The sequence below is a fragment of the Schistocerca americana genome, chromosome 7, assembly GCF_021461395.2.
Source record: "Schistocerca americana isolate TAMUIC-IGC-003095 chromosome 7, iqSchAmer2.1, whole genome shotgun sequence".
Lineage (NCBI taxonomy): Eukaryota > Metazoa > Arthropoda > Insecta > Orthoptera > Acrididae > Schistocerca > Schistocerca americana.
Window position 1 is genome coordinate 45,873,706 of NC_060125.1, and position 18,732 is coordinate 45,892,437.

Here is an 18,732-nt window from a genome sequence, read left to right on the forward strand (position 1 = left end):
ATCAAGGGAGTATGTTAGTTTCAGAATGTTTAAAATGCATTGTCAGATGTGTGGTTCGCACCCACGCTCCCTTACGGGAACCAGAGCTTAAATCTGGCGCCTTAGACCGCTCGGCCAATCTGACGTGCGAGGAAAGAGCTCCAGAGACTTCAATCTCTAGCAATATCTCAAAGAACCTCGCTGCGAAACCTGTTTCTTTTTTCGGTAGGATGGAATTATGTCAGTTTTAGAAAATTTAAGACGCAATGTCAGACGTGGCGTAGGAAATGCACCCTCCCTTTCGGGAACCAATGTGGCGCGTTGGACCGCATTCTTCCGTCGTTTCCAGTTTGAACTGTAACTAGCAAAACTGTATTTAGTAATAGGAACATTTTCACAATGATGCAAAGAAAACTAGATATTAGCCAACGGCAAAGAAGGCCGTTTCCTAGCAACAGCCACGCTGTGCATTACGCACTCGTGGGAAGCCAATGAAATACTTCCCGTGAGGCTCAAACTGTCGTCCTTCACTTTACAATACTTAGGCACTGCCCCGGTGGTACCGACGCGTACATACTGAAACGTCTTTGGATCGTCAGTGAGTACTTCATATTAGAAATTTCGTGTTCGCCCTGATGTGCATTAAAGGGCAGATTCTTCAGTAAAAGTTAGTTCTGCGCTCAGTTTCAGTATATGGCCCTAGCAGCACCAGGAAAACGGGTTCAGATGTGCTCGCCTTCCACTCGGCGTTGAGCGCCTACAGCGAGATTGCCTTCGGCCTCTGGCGCCAGGAGGGAAGGCGACACATCACGGCGCAAGCAGCGCGTAGCAGAAGGCGGTGGTGGTGTGTCGGTCAGCATGATTGCTTCCCAAGTAGCTGGTCCGGGTTCGAAACCCGGACACCGCACGGAAGTTGTCTTCTTTACTCAGGAGAGTGTTTCCAACGCTCGCGATCGTCGAATTTCCGAACTGTCGTGTTACGAATGGTTTTCCTTCGCCACTCGTCCCGCTCCGCCTAGGCTAGTACGGATTGCAATTCACAGCATCGTGTGTCCCCATGTGTCGACTTGTCTCGACTTTGCTCGGCTGACGCGAAAGCTGACGCTTGCAAATGGGCGTATATGTAGAGGACAGGCGCTAGAAACGACTGGGAGAGACCAACTCGACAAACGCACAACGGACCCTTTCATTTGACTGTGGCCGCAGGTTCGCGAATTTGCGTCCCGAGAGGCAAGAGAGGGGTCAGCGTGCTGGACCGTATCATTACCTCGCAGCAACACCGAAAACTAAGGGAAAAGGCAAAATTAAAGAATCCAACAGCACGCAGACTTCTTAGTTAGCCACCGAGCCGTGTACTAAGCACGTAAAAACGCTGCTTAACTTCGGTGATCGGACGAGAACCCGTGTCGTCAGCGTGGCACACAAGTCGGCGAGAACGTTTCCAGACGTGCGGACATCCTAGTCCTTGTACAGATCACTTGGGATTTGCCTGGCAGTCTCTCGCGCTGCCTTTTAGGGAAGCAATATGGAATAACCCTTGGTGGGATCTAACCCATAGCCTTCCCGTTGTTAGCATGACACACTAACTTAGTGAGCTTACTGCCCACGCAATACGGCCGCTTCAGAACTCCAGCACCTGAGCCACCGTTTCATCTATCTTTATTAAGGCCTTTCGATTCATTTAAACACGTATGCGTTGCTGTTGAGGTTTTCTCGCTGTCGCTTGGAACCCAGGGCCACAGCACAACAACAACGGAGACGTCCGTGAGAAGAGCTACACCTCGACGCAGGAAAAGTATGTTCCGCTATTTCTTTTCGACCGCTCGGGCTGTCACTGTCGTCTCTAGTTAAATCTGCATGGCGTGTTTCTGCATAATTTACTTGTTCTGAAAGATCAAGGGAGTATGTTAGTTTCAGAATGTTTAAAATGCATTGTCAGATGTGTGGTTCGCACCCACGCTCCCTTACGGGAACCAGAGCTTAAATCTGGCGCCTTAGACCGCTCGGCCAATCTGACGTGCGAGGAAAGAGCTCCAGAGACTTCAATCTCTAGCAATATCTGAAAGAACCTCGCTGCGAAACCTGTTTCTTTTTTCGGTAGGATGGAATTATGTCAGTTTTAGAAAATTTAAGACGCAATGTCAGACGTGGCGTAGGAAATGCACCCTCCCTTTCGGGAACCAATGTGGCGCGTTGGACCGCATTCTTCCGTCGTTTCCAGTTTGAACTGTAACTAGCAAAACTGTATTTAGTAATAGGAACATTTTCACAATGATGCAAAGAAAACTAGATATTAGCCAACGGCAAATAAGGCCGTTTCCTAGCAACAGCCACGCTGTGCATTACGCACTCGTGGGAAGCCAATGAAATACTTCCCGTGAGGCTCAAACTGTCGTCCTTCACTTTACAATACTTAGGCACTGCCCCGGTGGTACCGACGCGTACATACTGAAACGTCTTTGGATCGTCAGTGAGTACTTCATATTAGAGCCACCGTTTCATCTATCTTTAGTAAGGAATTTCGATTCATTTAAACACGTATGCGTTGCTGTTGAGGTTTTCTCGCTGTCGCTTGGAACTCAGGGCCACAGCACAACAACAACAGAGACGTCCGTGAGAAGAGCTACACCTCGACGCAGGAAAAGTATGTTCCGCTAAATCTTTTCGACCGCTCGGGCTGTCACTGTCGTCTCTAGTTAAATCTGCATGGCGTGTTTCTGCATAATTTACATGTTCTGAAAGATCAAGGGAGTATGTTAGTTTCAGAATGTTTAAAATGCATTGTCAGATGTGTGGTTCGAACCCACGCTCCCTTACGGGAACCAGAGCTTACGTCTGGCGCCTTAGACCGCTCGGCCAATCTGACGTGCGAGGAAAGAGCTCCAGAGACTTCAATCTCTAGCAATATCTCAAAGAACCTCGCTGCGAAACCTGTTTCTTTTTTCGGTAGGATGGAATTATGTCAGTTTTAGAAAATTTGAGACGCAATGTCAGACGTGGCGCAGGAAATGCACCCTCCCTTTCGGGAACCATTGTGGCGCGTTGGACCGCATTCTTCCGTCGTTTCCAGTTTGAACTGTAACTAGCAAAACTGTATTTAGTAATAGGAGCATTTTCACAATGATGCAAAGAAAACTAGATATTAGCCAACGGCAAATAAGGCCGTTTCCTAGCAACAGCCACGCTGTTCATTACGCACTCGTGGGAAGCCAATGAATTACTTCCCGTGAGGCTCAAACTGTCGTCCTTCAATTTACAATACTTAGGCACTGCCCCGGTGGTACCGACGCGTACATACTGAAACGTCTTTAGATCGTCAGTGAGTACTTCATATTAGAAATTTCGTGTTCGCCCTGATGTGCATTAAAGGGCAGATTCTTCAGTAAAAGTTAGTTCTGCGCTCAGTTTCAGTATATGGCCCTAGCAGCACCAGGAAAACGGGTTCAGATGTGCTCGCCTTCCACTCGGCGTTGAGCGTCTACAGCGAGATTGCCTTCGGCCTCTGGCGCCAGGAGGGAAGGCGACACATCACGGCGCAAGCAGCGCGTAGCAGAAGGCGGTGGTGGTGTGTCGGTCAGCATGGTTGCTTCCCAAGTAGCTGGTCCGGGTTCGAAACCCGGACACCGCACGGAAGTTGTCTTCTTTACTCCGGAGAGTGTTTCCAACGCTCGCGATCGTCGAATTTCCCAACTGTCGTGTTACGAACGGTTTTCCTTCGCCACTCGTCCCGCTCCGCATAGGCTAGTGCAGATTGCAATTCACAGCATTGTGTGTCCCCATGTGTCGACTTGTCTCGACTTTGCTAGGCTGACGCGAAAGCTGACGCTTGCAAATGGGCGTATATGTAGAGGACAGGCGCTAGAAACGACTGGGAGAGACCAACTCGACAAACGCACAACGGACCCTTTCATTTGACTGTGGCCGCAGGTTCGCGAATTTGCGTCCCGAGAGGCAAGAGAGGGGTCAGCGTGCTGGACCGTATCATTACCTCGCAGCAACACCGAAAACTAAGGGAAAAGGAAAATTAAAGAATCCAACAGCACGCAGACTTCCTAGTTAGCCACCGAGCCGTGTACTAAGCACGTAAGATCGCTCCTTAACTTCGGTGATCGGACGAGAACCCGTGTCGTCAGCGTGGCACACAAGTCGGCGAGAACGTTTCCAGACGTGTGGACATCTTAGTCCTTGTACAGATCACTTGGGATTTGCCTGGCAGTCTCTCGCGCTGCCTTTTTGGGAAGCAATATGGAATAGCCCTTGGTGGGATCTAACCCATAGCCTTCCCGTTGTTAGCATGACACACTAACTTAGTGAGCTTACTGCCCACGCAATACGGCCGCTTCAGAACTCCAGCACCTGAGCCACCGTTTCATCTATCTTTAGTAAGGAATTTCGATTCATTTAAACACGTATGCGTTGCTGTTGAGGTTTTCTCGCTGTCGCTTGGAACTCAGGGCCACAGCACAACAACAACAGAGACGTCCGTGAGAAGAGCTACACCTCGACGCAGGAAAAGTATGTTCCGCTAAATCTTTTCGACCGCTCGGGCTGTCACTGTCGTCTCTAGTTAAATCTGCATGGCGTGTTTCTGCATAATTTACATGTTCTGAAAGATCAAGGGAGTATATTAGTTTCAGAATGTTTAAAATGCATTGTCAGATGTGTGGTTCGAACCCACGCTCCCTTACGGGAACCAGAGCTTACGTCTGGCGCCTTAGACCGCTCGGCCAATCTGACGTGCGAGTAAAGAGCTCCAGAGACTTCAATCTCTAGCAATATCTCAAAGAACCTCGCTGCGAAACCTGTTTCTTTTTTCGGTAGGATGGAATTATGTCAGTTTTAGAAAATTTAAGACGCAATGTCAGACGTGGCGCAGGAAATGCACCCTCCCTTTCGGGAACCATTGTGGCGCGTTGGACCGCATTCTTCCGTCGTTTCCAGTTTGAACTGTAACTAGCAAAACTGTATTTAGTAATAGGAGCATTTTCACAATGATGCAAAGAAAACTAGATATTAGCCAACGGCAAATAAGGCCGTTTCCTAGCAACAGCCACGCTGTTCATTACGCACTCGTGGGAAGCCAATGAAATACTTCCCGTGAGGCTCAAACTGTCGTCCTTCAATTTACAATACTTAGGCACTGCCCCGGTGGTACCGACGCGTACATACTGAAACGTCTTTGGATCGTCAGTGAGTACTTCATATTAGAAATTTCGTGTTCGCCCTGATGTGCATTAAAGGGCAGATTCTTCAGTAAAAGTTAGTTCTGCGCTCAGTTTCAGTATATGGCCCTAGCAGCACCAGGAAAACGGGTTCAGATGTGCTCGCCTTCCACTCGGCGTTGAGCGTCTACAGCGAGATTGCCTTCGGCCTCTGGCGCCAGGAGGGAAGGCGACACATCACGGCGCAAGCAGCGCGTAGCAGAAGGCGGTGGTGGTGTGTCGGTCAGCATGGTTGCTTCCCAAGTAGCTGGTCCGGGTTCGAAACCCGGACACCGCACGGAAGTTGTCTTCTTTACTCCGGAGAGTGTTTCCAACGCTCGCGATCGTCGAATTTCCCAACTGTCGTGTTACGAACGGTTTTCCTTCGCCACTCGTCCCGCTCCGCATAGGCTAGTGCAGATTGCAATTCACAGCATTGTGTGTCCCCATGTGTCGACTTGTCTCGACTTTGCTAGGCTGACGCGAAAGCTGACGCTTGCAAATGGGCGTATATGTAGAGGACAGGCGCTAGAAACGACTGGGAGAGACCAACTCGACAAACGCACAACGGACCCTTTCATTTGACTGTGGCCGCAGGTTCGCGAATTTGCGTCCCGAGAGGCAAGAGAGGGGTCAGCGTGCTGGACCGTATCATTACCTCGCAGCAACACCGAAAACTAAGGGAAAAGGAAAATTAAAGAATCCAACAGCACGCAGACTTCCTAGTTAGCCACCGAGCCGTGTACTAAGCACGTAAGATCGCTCCTTAACTTCGGTGATCGGACGAGAACCCGTGTCGTCAGCGTGGCACACAAGTCGGCGAGAACGTTTCCAGACGTGTGGACATCTTAGTCCTTGTACAGATCACTTGGGATTTGCCTGGCAGTCTCTCGCGCTGCCTTTTTGGGAAGCAATATGGAATAGCCCTTGGTGGGATCTAACCCATAGCCTTCCCGTTGTTAGCATGACACACTAACTTAGTGAGCTTACTGCCCACGCAATACGGCCGCTTCAGAACTCCAGCACCTGAGCCACCGTTTCATCTATCTTTAGTAAGGAATTTCGATTCATTTAAACACGTATGCGTTGCTGTTGAGGTTTTCTCGCTGTCGCTTGGAACTCAGGGCCACAGCACAACAACAACAGAGACGTCCGTGAGAAGAGCTACACCTCGACGCAGGAAAAGTATGTTCCGCTAAATCTTTTCGACCGCTCGGGCTGTCACTGTCGTCTCTAGTTAAATCTGCATGGCGTGTTTCTGCATAATTTACATGTTCTGAAAGATCAAGGGAGTATGTTAGTTTCAGAATGTTTAAAATGCATTGTCAGATGTGTGGTTCGAACCCACGCTCCCTTACGGGAACCAGAGCTTACGTCTGGCGCCTTAGACCGCTCGGCCAATCTGACGTGCGAGGAAAGAGCTCCAGAGACTTCAATCTCTAGCAATATCTCAAAGAACCTCGCTGCGAAACCTGTTTCTTTTTTCGGTAGGATGGAATTATGTCAGTTTTAGAAAATTTGAGACGCAATGTCAGACGTGGCGCAGGAAATGCACCCTCCCTTTCGGGAACCATTGTGGCGCGTTGGACCGCATTCTTCCGTCGTTTCCAGTTTGAACTGTAACTAGCAAAACTGTATTTAGTAATAGGAGCATTTTCACAATGATGCAAAGAAAACTAGATATTAGCCAACGGCAAATAAGGCCGTTTCCTAGCAACAGCCACGCTGTTCATTACGCACTCGTGGGAAGCCAATGAATTACTTCCCGTGAGGCTCAAACTGTCGTCCTTCAATTTACAATACTTAGGCACTGCCCCGGTGGTACCGACGCGTACATACTGAAACGTCTTTAGATCGTCAGTGAGTACTTCATATTAGAAATTTCGTGTTCGCCCTGATGTGCATTAAAGGGCAGATTCTTCAGTAAAAGTTAGTTCTGCGCTCAGTTTCAGTATATGGCCCTAGCAGCACCAGGAAAACGGGTTCAGATGTGCTCGCCTTCCACTCGGCGTTGAGCGTCTACAGCGAGATTGCCTTCGGCCTCTGGCGCCAGGAGGGAAGGCGACACATCACGGCGCAAGCAGCGCGTAGCAGAAGGCGGTGGTGGTGTGTCGGTCAGCATGGTTGCTTCCCAAGTAGCTGGTCCGGGTTCGAAACCCGGACACCGCACGGAAGTTGTCTTCTTTACTCCGGAGAGTGTTTCCAACGCTCGCGATCGTCGAATTTCCCAACTGTCGTGTTACGAACGGTTTTCCTTCGCCACTCGTCCCGCTCCGCATAGGCTAGTGCAGATTGCAATTCACAGCATTGTGTGTCCCCATGTGTCGACTTGTCTCGACTTTGCTAGGCTGACGCGAAAGCTGACGCTTGCAAATGGGCGTATATGTAGAGGACAGGCGCTAGAAACGACTGGGAGAGACCAACTCGACAAACGCACAACGGACCCTTTCATTTGACTGTGGCCGCAGGTTCGCGAATTTGCGTCCCGAGAGGCAAGAGAGGGGTCAGCGTGCTGGACCGTATCATTACCTCGCAGCAACACCGAAAACTAAGGGAAAAGGAAAATTAAAGAATCCAACAGCACGCAGACTTCCTAGTTAGCCACCGAGCCGTGTACTAAGCACGTAAGATCGCTCCTTAACTTCGGTGATCGGACGAGAACCCGTGTCGTCAGCGTGGCACACAAGTCGGCGAGAACGTTTCCAGACGTGTGGACATCTTAGTCCTTGTACAGATCACTTGGGATTTGCCTGGCAGTCTCTCGCGCTGCCTTTTTGGGAAGCAATATGGAATAGCCCTTGGTGGGATCTAACCCATAGCCTTCCCGTTGTTAGCATGACACACTAACTTAGTGAGCTTACTGCCCACGCAATACGGCCGCTTCAGAACTCCAGCACCTGAGCCACCGTTTCATCTATCTTTAGTAAGGAATTTCGATTCATTTAAACACGTATGCGTTGCTGTTGAGGTTTTCTCGCTGTCGCTTGGAACTCAGGGCCACAGCACAACAACAACAGAGACGTCCGTGAGAAGAGCTACACCTCGACGCAGGAAAAGTATGTTCCGCTAAATCTTTTCGACCGCTCGGGCTGTCACTGTCGTCTCTAGTTAAATCTGCATGGCGTGTTTCTGCATAATTTACATGTTCTGAAAGATCAAGGGAGTATATTAGTTTCAGAATGTTTAAAATGCATTGTCAGATGTGTGGTTCGAACCCACGCTCCCTTACGGGAACCAGAGCTTACGTCTGGCGCCTTAGACCGCTCGGCCAATCTGACGTGCGAGTAAAGAGCTCCAGAGACTTCAATCTCTAGCAATATCTCAAAGAACCTCGCTGCGAAACCTGTTTCTTTTTTCGGTAGGATGGAATTATGTCAGTTTTAGAAAATTTAAGACGCAATGTCAGACGTGGCGCAGGAAATGCACCCTCCCTTTCGGGAACCATTGTGGCGCGTTGGACCGCATTCTTCCGTCGTTTCCAGTTTGAACTGTAACTAGCAAAACTGTATTTAGTAATAGGAGCATTTTCACAATGATGCAAAGAAAACTAGATATTAGCCAACGGCAAATAAGGCCGTTTCCTAGCAACAGCCACGCTGTTCATTACGCACTCGTGGGAAGCCAATGAAATACTTCCCGTGAGGCTCAAACTGTCGTCCTTCAATTTACAATACTTAGGCACTGCCCCGGTGGTACCGACGCGTACATACTGAAACGTCTTTGGATCGTCAGTGAGTACTTCATATTAGAAATTTCGTGTTCGCCCTGATGTGCATTAAAGGGCAGATTCTTCAGTAAAAGTTAGTTCTGCGCTCAGTTTCAGTATATGGCCCTAGCAGCACCAGGAAAACGGGTTCAGATGTGCTCGCCTTCCACTCGGCGTTGAGCGTCTACAGCGAGATTGCCTTCGGCCTCTGGCGCCAGGAGGGAAGGCGACACATCACGGCGCAAGCAGCGCGTAGCAGAAGGCGGTGGTGGTGTGTCGGTCAGCATGGTTGCTTCCCAAGTAGCTGGTCCGGGTTCGAAACCCGGACACCGCACGGAAGTTGTCTTCTTTACTCCGGAGAGTGTTTCCAACGCTCGCGATCGTCGAATTTCCCAACTGTCGTGTTACGAACGGTTTTCCTTCGCCACTCGTCCCGCTCCGCATAGGCTAGTGCAGATTGCAATTCACAGCATCGTGTGTCCCCATGTGTCGACTTGTCTCGACTTTGCTCGGCTGACGCGAAAGCTGACGCTTGCAAATGGGCGTATATGTAGAGGACAGGCGCTAGAAACGACTGGGAGAGACCAACTCGACAAACGCACCGCACAACGGACCCTTTCATTTGACTGTGGCCGCAGGTTCGCGAATTTGCGTCCCGAGAGGCAAGAGAGGGGACAGCGTGCTGGACCGTATCATTACCTCGCAGCAACACCGAAAACTAAGGGAAAAGGCAAAATTAAAGAATCCAACAGCACGCAGACTTCCTAGTTAGCCACCGAGCCGTGTACTAAGCACGTAAAAACGCTGCTTAACTTCGGTGATCGGACGAGAACCCGTGTCGTCAGCGTGGCACCCAAGTCGGCGAGAACGTTTCCAGACGTGCGGACATCTTAGTCCTTGTACAGATCACTTGGGATTTGCCTGGAAGTCTCTCGCGCTGCCTTTTAGGGAAGCAATATGGAATAGCCCTTGGTGGGATCTAACCCATAGCCTTCCCGTTGTTAGCATGACACACTAACTTAGTGAGCTTACTGCCCACGCAATACGGCCGCTTCAGAACTCCAGCACCTGAGCCACCGTTTCATCTATCTTTATTAAGGCCTTTCGATTCATTTAAACACGTATGCGTTGCTGTTGAGGTTTTCTCGCTGTCGCTTGGAACCCAGGGCCACAGCACAACAACAACGGAGACGTCCGTGAGAAGAGCTACACCTCGACGCAGGAAAAGTATGTTCCGCTAAATCTTTTCGACCGCTCGGGCTGTCACTGTCGTCTCTAGTTAAATCTGCATGGCGTGTTTCTGCATAATTTACTTGTTCTGAAAGATCAAGGGAGTATGTTAGTTTCAGAATGTTTAAAATGCATTGTCAGATGTGTGGTTCGAACCCACGCTCCCTTACGGGAACCAGAGCTTAAATCTGGCGCCTTAGACCGCTCGGCCAATCTGACGTGCGAGGAAAGAGCTCCAGAGACTTCAATCTCTAGCAATATCTCAAAGAACCTCGCTGCGAAACCTGTTTCTTTTTTCGGTAGGATGGAATTATGTCAGTTTTAGAAAATTTAAGACGCAATGTCAGACGTGGCGCAGGAAATGCACCCTCCCTTTCGGGAACCATTGTGGCGCCTTGGACCGCATTCTTCCGTCGTTTCCAGTTTGAACTGTAACTAGCAAAACTGTATTTAGTAATAGGAACATTTTCACAATGATGCAAAGAAAACTAGATATTAGCCAACGGCAAATAAGGCCGTTTCCTAGCAACAGCCACGCTGTTCATTACGCACTCGTGGGAAGCCAATGAAATACTTCCCGTGAGGCTCAAACTGTCGTCCTTCAATTTACAATACTTAGGCACTGCCCCGGTGGTACCGACGCGCACATACTGAAACGTCTTTGGATCGTCAGTGAGTACTTCATATTAGAAATTTCGTGTTCGCCCTGATGTGCATTAAAGGGCAGATTCTTCAGTAAAAGTTAGTTCTGCGCTCAGTTTCAGTATATGGCCCTAGCAGCACCAGGAAAACGGGTTCAGATGTGTTCGCCTTCCACTCGGCGTTGAGCGCCTACAGCGAGATTGCCTTCGGCCTCTGGCGCCAGGAGGGAAGGCGACACATCACGGCGCAAGCAGCGCGTAGCAGAAGGCGGTGGTGGTGTGTCGGTCAGCATGATTGCTTCCCAAGTAGCTGGTCCGGGTTCGAAACCCGGATACCGCACGGAAGTTGTCTTCTTTACTCAGGAGAGTGTTTCCAACGCTCGCGATCTTCGAATTTTCGAACTGTCGTGTTACGAATCGTTTTCCTTCGCCCCTCGTCCCGCTCCGCGTAGGCTAGTGCGGATTGCAATTCACAGCATCGTGTGTCCCCATGTGTCGACTTGTCTCGACTTTGCTCGGCTGACGCGAAAGCTGACGCTTGCAAATGGGCGTATATGTAGAGGACAGGCGCTAGAAACGACTGGGAGAGACCAACTCGACAAACGCACAACGGACCCTTTCATTTGACTGTGGCCGCAGGTTCGCGAATTTGCGTCCCGAGAGGCAAGAGAGGGGACAGCGTGCTGGACCGTATCATTACCTCGCAGCAACACCGAAAACTAAGGGAAAAGGCAAAATTAAAGAATCCAACAGCACGCAGACTTCCTAGTTAGCCACCGAGCCGTGTACTAAGCACGTAAAAACGCTGCTTAACTTCGGTGATCGGACGAGAACCCGTGTCGTCAGCGTGGCACCCAAGTCGGCGAGAACGTTTCCAGACGTGCGGACATCTTAGTCCTTGTACAGATCACTTGGGATTTGCCTGGAAGTCTCTCGCGCTGCCTTTTAGGGAAGCAATATGGAATAGCCCTTGGTGGGATCTAACCCATAGCCTTCCCGTTGTTAGCATGACACACTAACTTAGTGAGCTTACTGCCCACGCAATACGGCCGCTTCAGAACTCCAGCACCTGAGCCACCGTTTCATCTATCTTTATTAAGGCCTTTCGATTCATTTAAACACGTATGCGTTGCTGTTGAGGTTTTCTCGCTGTCGCTTGGAACCCAGGGCCACAGCACAACAACAACGGAGACGTCCGTGAGAAGAGCTACACCTCGACGCAGGAAAAGTATGTTCCGCTAAATCTTTTCGACCGCTCGGGCTGTCACTGTCGTCTCTAGTTAAATCTGCATGGCGTGTTTCTGCATAATTTACTTGTTCTGAAAGATCAAGGGAGTATGTTACTTTCAGAATGTTTAAAATGCATTGTCAGATGTGTGGTTCGCACCCACGCTCCCTTACGGGAACCAGAGCTTAAATCTGGCGCCTTAGACCGCTCGGCCAATCTGACGTGCGAGGAAAGAGCTCCAGAGACTTCAATCTCTAGCAATATCTCAAAGAACCTCGCTGCGAAACCTGTTTCTTTTTTCGGTAGGATGGAATTATGTCAGTTTTAGAAAATTTAAGACGCAATGTCAGACGTGGCGTAGGAAATGCACCCTCCCTTTCGGGAACCAATGTGGCGCGTTGGACCGCATTCTTCCGTCGTTTCCAGTTTGAACTGTAACTAGCAAAACTGTATTTAGTAATAGGAACATTTTCACAATGATGCAAAGAAAACTAGATATTAGCCAACGGCAAATAAGGCCGTTTCCTAGCAACAGCCACGCTGTGCATTACGCACTCGTGGGAAGCCAATGAAATACTTCCCGTGAGGCTCAAACTGTCGTCCTTCACTTTACAATACTTAGGCACTGCCCCGGTGGTACCGACGCGTACATACTGAAACGTCTTTGGATCGTCAGTGAGTACTTCATATTAGAAATTTCGTGTTCGCCCTGATGTGCATTAAAGGGCAGATTCTTCAGTAAAAGTTAGTTCTGCGCTCAGTTTCAGTATATGGCCCTAGCAGCACCAGGAAAACGGGTTCAGATGTGCTCGCCTTCCACTCGGCGTTGAGCGCCTACAGCGAGATTGCCTTCGGCCTCTGGCGCCAGGAGGGAAGGCGACACATCACGGCGCAAGCAGCGCGTAGCAGAAGGCGGTGGTGGTGTGTCGGTCAGCATGATTGCTTCCCAAGTAGCTGACCCGGGTTCGAAACCCGGACACCGCACGGAAGTTGTCTTCTTTACTCAGGAGAGTGTTTCCAACGCTCGCGATCGTCGAATTTCCGAACTGTCGTGTTACGAATGGTTTTCCTTCGCCACTCGTCCCGCTCCGCCTAGGCTAGTACGGATTGCAATTCACAGCATCGTGTGTCCCCATGTGTCGACTTGTCTCGACTTTGCTCGGCTGACGCGAAAGCTGACGCTTGCAAATGGGCGTATATGTAGAGGATAGGCGCTAGAAACGACTGGGAGAGACCAACTCGACAAACGCACAACGGACCCTTTCATTTGACTGTGGCCGCAGGTTCGCGAATTTGCGTCCCGAGAGGCAAGAGAGGGGTAGGCGTGCTGGACCGTATCATTACCTCGCAGCAACACCGAAAACTAAGGGAAAAGGCAAAATTAAAGAATCCAACAGCACGCAGACTTCTTAGTTAGCCACCGAGCCGTGTACTAAGCACGTAAAAACGCTGCTTAACTTCGGTGATCGGACGAGAACCCGTGTCGCCAGCGTGGCACACAAGTCGGCGAGAACGTTTCCAGACGTGCGGACATCCTAGTCCTTGTACAGATCACTTGGGATTTGCCTGGCAGTCTCTCGCGCTGCCTTTTAGGGAAGCAATATGGAATAGCCCTTGGTGGGATCTAACCCATAGCCTTCCCGTTGTTAGCATGACACACTAACTTAGTGAGCTTACTGCCCACGCAATACGGCCGCTTCAGAACTCCAGCACCTGAGCCACCGTTTCATCTATCTTTATTAAGGCCTTTCGATTCATTTAAACACGTATGCGTTGCTGTTGAGGTTTTCTCGCTGTCGCTTGGAACCCAGGGCCACAGCACAACAACAACGGAGACGTCCGTGAGAAGAGCTACACCTCGACGCAGGAAAAGTATGTTCCGCTATTTCTTTTCGACCGCTCGGGCTGTCACTGTCGTCTCTAGTTAAATCTGCATGGCGTGTTTCTGCATAATTTACTTGTTCTGAAAGATCAAGGGAGTATGTTAGTTTCAGAATGTTTAAAATGCATTGTCAAATGTGTGGTTCGCACCCACGCTCCCTTACGGGAACCAGAGCTTAAATCTGGCGCCTTAGACCGCTCGGCCAATCTGACGTGCGAGGAAAGAGCTCCAGAGACTTCAATCTCTAGCAATATCTCAAAGAACCTCGCTGCGAAACCTGTTTCTTCTTTCGGTAGGATGGAATTATGTCAGTTTTAGAAAATTTAAGACGCAATGTCAGACGCGGCGTAGGAAATGCACCCTCCCTTTCGGGAACCAATGTGGCGCGTTGGACCGCATTCTTCCGTCGTTTCCAGTTTGAACTGTAACTAGCAAAACTGTATTTAGTAATAGGAACATTTTCACAATGATGCAAAGAAAACTAGATATTAGCCAACGGCAAATAAGGCCGTTTCCTAGCAACAGCCACGCTGTGCATTACGCACTCGTGGGAAGCCAATGAAATACTTCCCGTGAGGCTCAAACTGTCGTCCTTCACTTTACAATACTTAGGCACTGCCCCGGTGGTACCGACGCGTACATACTGAAACGTCTTTGGATCGTCAGTGAGTACTTCATATTAGAAATTTCGTGTTCGCCCTGATGTGCATTAAAGGGCAGATTCGTCAGTAAAAGTTAGTTCTGCGCTCAGTTTCAGTATATGGCCCTAGCAAGACCAGGAAAACGGGTTCAGATGTGCTCGCCTTCCACTCGGCGTTGAGCGCCTACAGCGAGATTGCCTTCGGCCTCTGGCGCCAGGAGGGAAGGCGACACATCACGGCGCAAGCAGCGCGTAGCAGGAGGCGGTGGTGGTGTGTCGCTCAGCATGATTGCTTCCCAAGTAGCTGACCCGGGTTCGAAGCCCGGACACCGCACGGAAGTTGTCTTCTTTACTCAGGAGAGTGTTTCCAACGCTCGCGATCGTCGAATTTCCGAACTGTCGTGTTACGAATGGTTTTCCTTCGCCCCTCGTCCCGCTCCGCGTAGGCTAGTACGGATTGCAATTCACAGCATCGCGTGTTCCCATGTGTCGACTTGTCTCGACTTTGCTCGGCTGACGCTTGCAAATGGGCGTATATGTAGAGGACAGGTGCTAGAAACGACTGGGAGAGACCAACTCGACAAACGCACAACGGACCCTTTCATTTGACTGTGGCCGCAGGTTCGCGAATTTGCGTCCCGAGAGGCAAGAGAGGGGTCAGCGTGCTGGACCGTATCATTACCTCGCAGCAACACCGAAAACTAAGGGAAAAGGCAAAATTAAAGAATCCAACAGCACGCAGACTTCCTAGTTAGCCACCGAGCCGTGTACTAAGCACGTAAAAACGCTGCTTAACTTCGGTGATCGGACGAGAACCCGTGTCGTCAGCGTGGCACACAAGTCGGCGAGAACGTTTCCAGACGTGCGGACATCCAAGTCCTTGTACAGATCACTTGGGATTTGCCTGGCAGTCTCTCGCGCTGCCTTTTAGGGAAGCAATATGGAATATCCCTTGGTGGGATCTAACCCATAGCCTTCCCGTTGTTAGCATGACACACTAACTTAGTGAGCTTACTGCCCACGCAATACGGCCGCTTCAGAACTCCAGCACCTGAGCCACCGTTTCATCTATCTTTATTAAGGCCTTTCGATTCATTTAAACACGTATGCGTTGCTGTTGAGGTTCTCTCGCTGTCGCTTGGAACCCAGGGCCACAGCACAACAACAACGGAGACGTCCGTGAGAAGAGCTACACCTCGACGCAGGAAAAGTATGTTCCGCTATTTCTTTTCGACCGCTCGGGCTGTCACTGTCGTCTCTAGTTAAATCTGCATGGCGTGTTTCTGCATAATTTACTTGTTCTGAAAGATCAAGGGAGTATGTTAGTTTCAGAATGTTTAAAATGCATTGTCAGATGTGCGGTTCGAACCCACGCTCCCTTACGCGAACCAGAGCTTAAATCTGGCGCCTTAGACCGCTCGGCCAATCTGACGTGCGTGGAAAGAGCTCCAGAGACTTCAATCTCTAGCAATATCTCAAAGAACCTCGCTGCGAAACCTGTTTGTTTTTTCGGTAGGATGGAATTATGTCAGTTTTAGAAAATTTAAGACGCAATGTCAGACGTGGCGTAGGAAATGCACCCTCCCTTTCGGGAATCAATGTGGCGCGTTGGACCGCATTCTTCCGTCGTTTCCAGTTTGAACTGTAACTAGGAAAACTGTATTTAGTAATAGGAACATTTTCACAATGATGCAAAGAAAACTAGATATTAGCCAACGGCAAATAAGGCCGTTTCCTAGCAACAGCCACGCTGTGCATTACGCACTCGTGGGAAGCCAATGAAATACTTCCCGTGAGGCTCAAACTGTCGTCCTTCACTTTACAATACTTAGGCACTGCCCCGGTGGTACCGACGCGTACATACTGAAACGTCTTTGGATCGTCAGTGAGTACTTCATATTAGAAATTTAGTGTTCGCCCGGATGTGCATTAAAGGGCAGATTCTTCAGTAAAAGTTAGTTCTGCGCTCAGTTTCAGTATGTGGCCCTAGCAGCACCAGGAAAACGGGTTCAGATGTGCTCGCCTTCCACTCGGCGTTGAGCGCCTACAGCGAGATTGCCTTCGGCCTCTGGCGCAAGGAGGGAAGGCGACACATCACGGCGCAAGCAGCGCGTAGCAGAAGGCGGTGGTGGTGTGTCGGTCAGCATGATTGCTTCCCAAGTAGCTGACCCGGGTTCGAAACCCGGACACCGCACGGAAGTTGTCTTCTTTACTCAGGAGAGTGTTTCCAACGCTCGCGATCGTCGAATTTCCGAACTGTCGTGTTACGAATGGTTTTCCTTCGCCCCTCGTCCCGCTCCGCGTAGGCTAGTACGGATTGCAATTCACAGCATCGCGTGTCCCCATGTGTCGACTTGTCTCGACTTTGCTCGGCTGACGCTTGCAAATGGGCGTATATGTAGAGGACAGGTGCTAGAAACGACTGGGAGAGACCAACTCGACAAACGCACAACGGACCCTTTCATTTGACTGTGGCCGCAGGTTCGCGAATTTGCCTCCCGAGAGGCAAGAGAGGGGTCAGCGTGCTGGACCGTATCATTACCTCGCAGCAACACCGAAAACTAAGGGAAAAGGCAAAATTAAAGAATCCAACAGCACGCAGACTTCCTAGTTAGCCACCGAGCCGTGTACTAAGCACGTAAAAACGCTGCTTAACTTCGGTGATCGGACGAGAACCCGTGTCGTCAGCGTGGCACACAAGTCGGCGAGAACGTTTCCAGACGTGCGGACATCCAAGTCCTTGTACAGATCACTTGGGATTTGCCTGGCAGTCTCTCGCGCTGCCTTTTAGGGAAGCAATATGGAATATCCCTTGGTGGGATCTAACCCATAGCCTTCCCGTTGTTAGCATGACACACTAACTTAGTGAGCTTACTGCCCACGCAATACGGCCGCTTCAGAACTCCAGCACCTGAGCCACCGTTTCATCTATCTTTATTAAGGCCTTTCGATTCATTTAAACACGTATGCGTTGCTGTTGAGGTTCTCTCGCTGTCGCTTGGAACCCAGGGCCACAGCACAACAACAACGGAGACGTCCGTGAGAAGAGCTACACCTCGACGCAGGAAAAGTATGTTCCGCTATTTCTTTTCGACCGCTCGGGCTGTCACTGTCGTCTCTAGTTAAATCTGCATGGCGTGTTTCTGCATAATTTACTTGTTCTGAAAGATCAAGGGAGTATGTTAGTTTCAGAATGTTTAAAATGCATTGTCATGTGCGGTTCGAACCCACGCTCCCTTACGCGAACCAGAGCTTAAATCTGGCGCCTTAGACCGCTCGGCCAATCTGACGTGCGAGGAAAGAGCTCCAGAGACTTCAATCTCTAGCAATATCTCAAAGAACCTCGCTGCGAAACCTGTTTGTTTTTTCGGTAGGATGGAATTATGTCAGTTTTAGAAAATTTAAGACGCAATGTCAGACGTGGCGTAGGAAATGCACCCTCCCTTTCGGGAATCAATGTGGCGCGTTGGACCGCATTCTTCCGTCGTTTCCAGTTTGAACTGTAACTAGGAAAACTGTATTTAGTAATAGGAACATTTTCACAATGATGCAAAGAAAACTAGATATTAGCCAACGGCAAATAAGGCCGTTTCCTAGCAACAGCCACGCTGTGCATTACGCACTCGTGGGAAGCCAATGAAATACTTCCCGTGAGGCTCAAACTGTCGTCCTTCACTTTACAATACTTAGGCACTGCCCCGGTGGTACCGACGCGTACATACTGAAACGTCTTTGGATCGTCAGTGAGTACTTCATATTAGAAATTTAGTGTTCGCCCGGATGTGCATTAAAGGGCAGATTCTTCAGTAAAAGTTAGTTCTGCGCTCAGTTTCAGTATGTGGCCCTAGCAGCACCAGGAAAACGGGTTCAGATGTGCTCGCCTTCCACTCGGCGTTGAGCGCCTACAGCGAGATTGCCTTCGGCCTCTGGCGCAAGAAGGGAAGGCGACACATCACGGCGCAAGCAGCGCGTAGCAGAAGGCGGTGGTGGTGTGTCGGTCAGCATGATTGCTTCCCAAGTAGCTGACCCGGGTTCGAAACCCGGACACCGCACGGAAGTTGTCTTCTTTACTCAGGAGAGTGTTTCCAACGCTCGCGATCGTCGAATTTCCGAACTGTCGTGTTACGAATGGTTTTCCTTCGCCCCTCGTCCCGCTCCGCGTAGGCTAGTACGGATTGCAATTCACAGCATCGTGTGTCCCCATGTGTCGACTTGTCTCGACTTT

General features: G+C 49.9%; 10 non-coding genes across 10 annotated transcripts; all 10 read right to left on the reverse strand.

Annotated features, from left to right (window-relative positions):
• Window positions 1-40: 40 nt before the first annotated feature.
• Trnal-uaa lies at window positions 41-124 on the reverse strand. The gene has a single exon. It is a non-coding gene; the product is annotated as a tRNA-Leu (tRNA).
• Window positions 125-1,912: 1,788 nt separating this feature from the next.
• Trnal-uaa lies at window positions 1,913-1,996 on the reverse strand. Its single transcript has one exon. It is a non-coding gene; the product is annotated as a tRNA-Leu (tRNA).
• A 765-nt stretch (window positions 1,997-2,761) lies between these two features.
• Trnal-uaa lies at window positions 2,762-2,845 on the reverse strand. The gene has a single exon. It is a non-coding gene; the product is annotated as a tRNA-Leu (tRNA).
• A 1,787-nt stretch (window positions 2,846-4,632) lies between these two features.
• Trnal-uaa lies at window positions 4,633-4,716 on the reverse strand. The gene has a single exon. It is a non-coding gene; the product is annotated as a tRNA-Leu (tRNA).
• A 1,787-nt stretch (window positions 4,717-6,503) lies between these two features.
• Window positions 6,504-6,587, reverse strand: Trnal-uaa. The gene has a single exon. It is a non-coding gene; the product is annotated as a tRNA-Leu (tRNA).
• Window positions 6,588-8,374: 1,787 nt separating this feature from the next.
• Trnal-uaa lies at window positions 8,375-8,458 on the reverse strand. The gene has a single exon. It is a non-coding gene; the product is annotated as a tRNA-Leu (tRNA).
• Window positions 8,459-10,251: 1,793 nt separating this feature from the next.
• Trnal-uaa lies at window positions 10,252-10,335 on the reverse strand. Its single transcript has one exon. It is a non-coding gene; the product is annotated as a tRNA-Leu (tRNA).
• Window positions 10,336-12,123: 1,788 nt separating this feature from the next.
• On the reverse strand, window positions 12,124-12,207 carry Trnal-uaa. The gene has a single exon. It is a non-coding gene; the product is annotated as a tRNA-Leu (tRNA).
• Window positions 12,208-13,995: 1,788 nt separating this feature from the next.
• Window positions 13,996-14,079, reverse strand: Trnal-uaa. Its single transcript has one exon. It is a non-coding gene; the product is annotated as a tRNA-Leu (tRNA).
• A 1,776-nt stretch (window positions 14,080-15,855) lies between these two features.
• Trnal-uaa lies at window positions 15,856-15,939 on the reverse strand. The gene has a single exon. It is a non-coding gene; the product is annotated as a tRNA-Leu (tRNA).
• Between the last annotated feature and the right edge of the window lie 2,793 nt (window positions 15,940-18,732).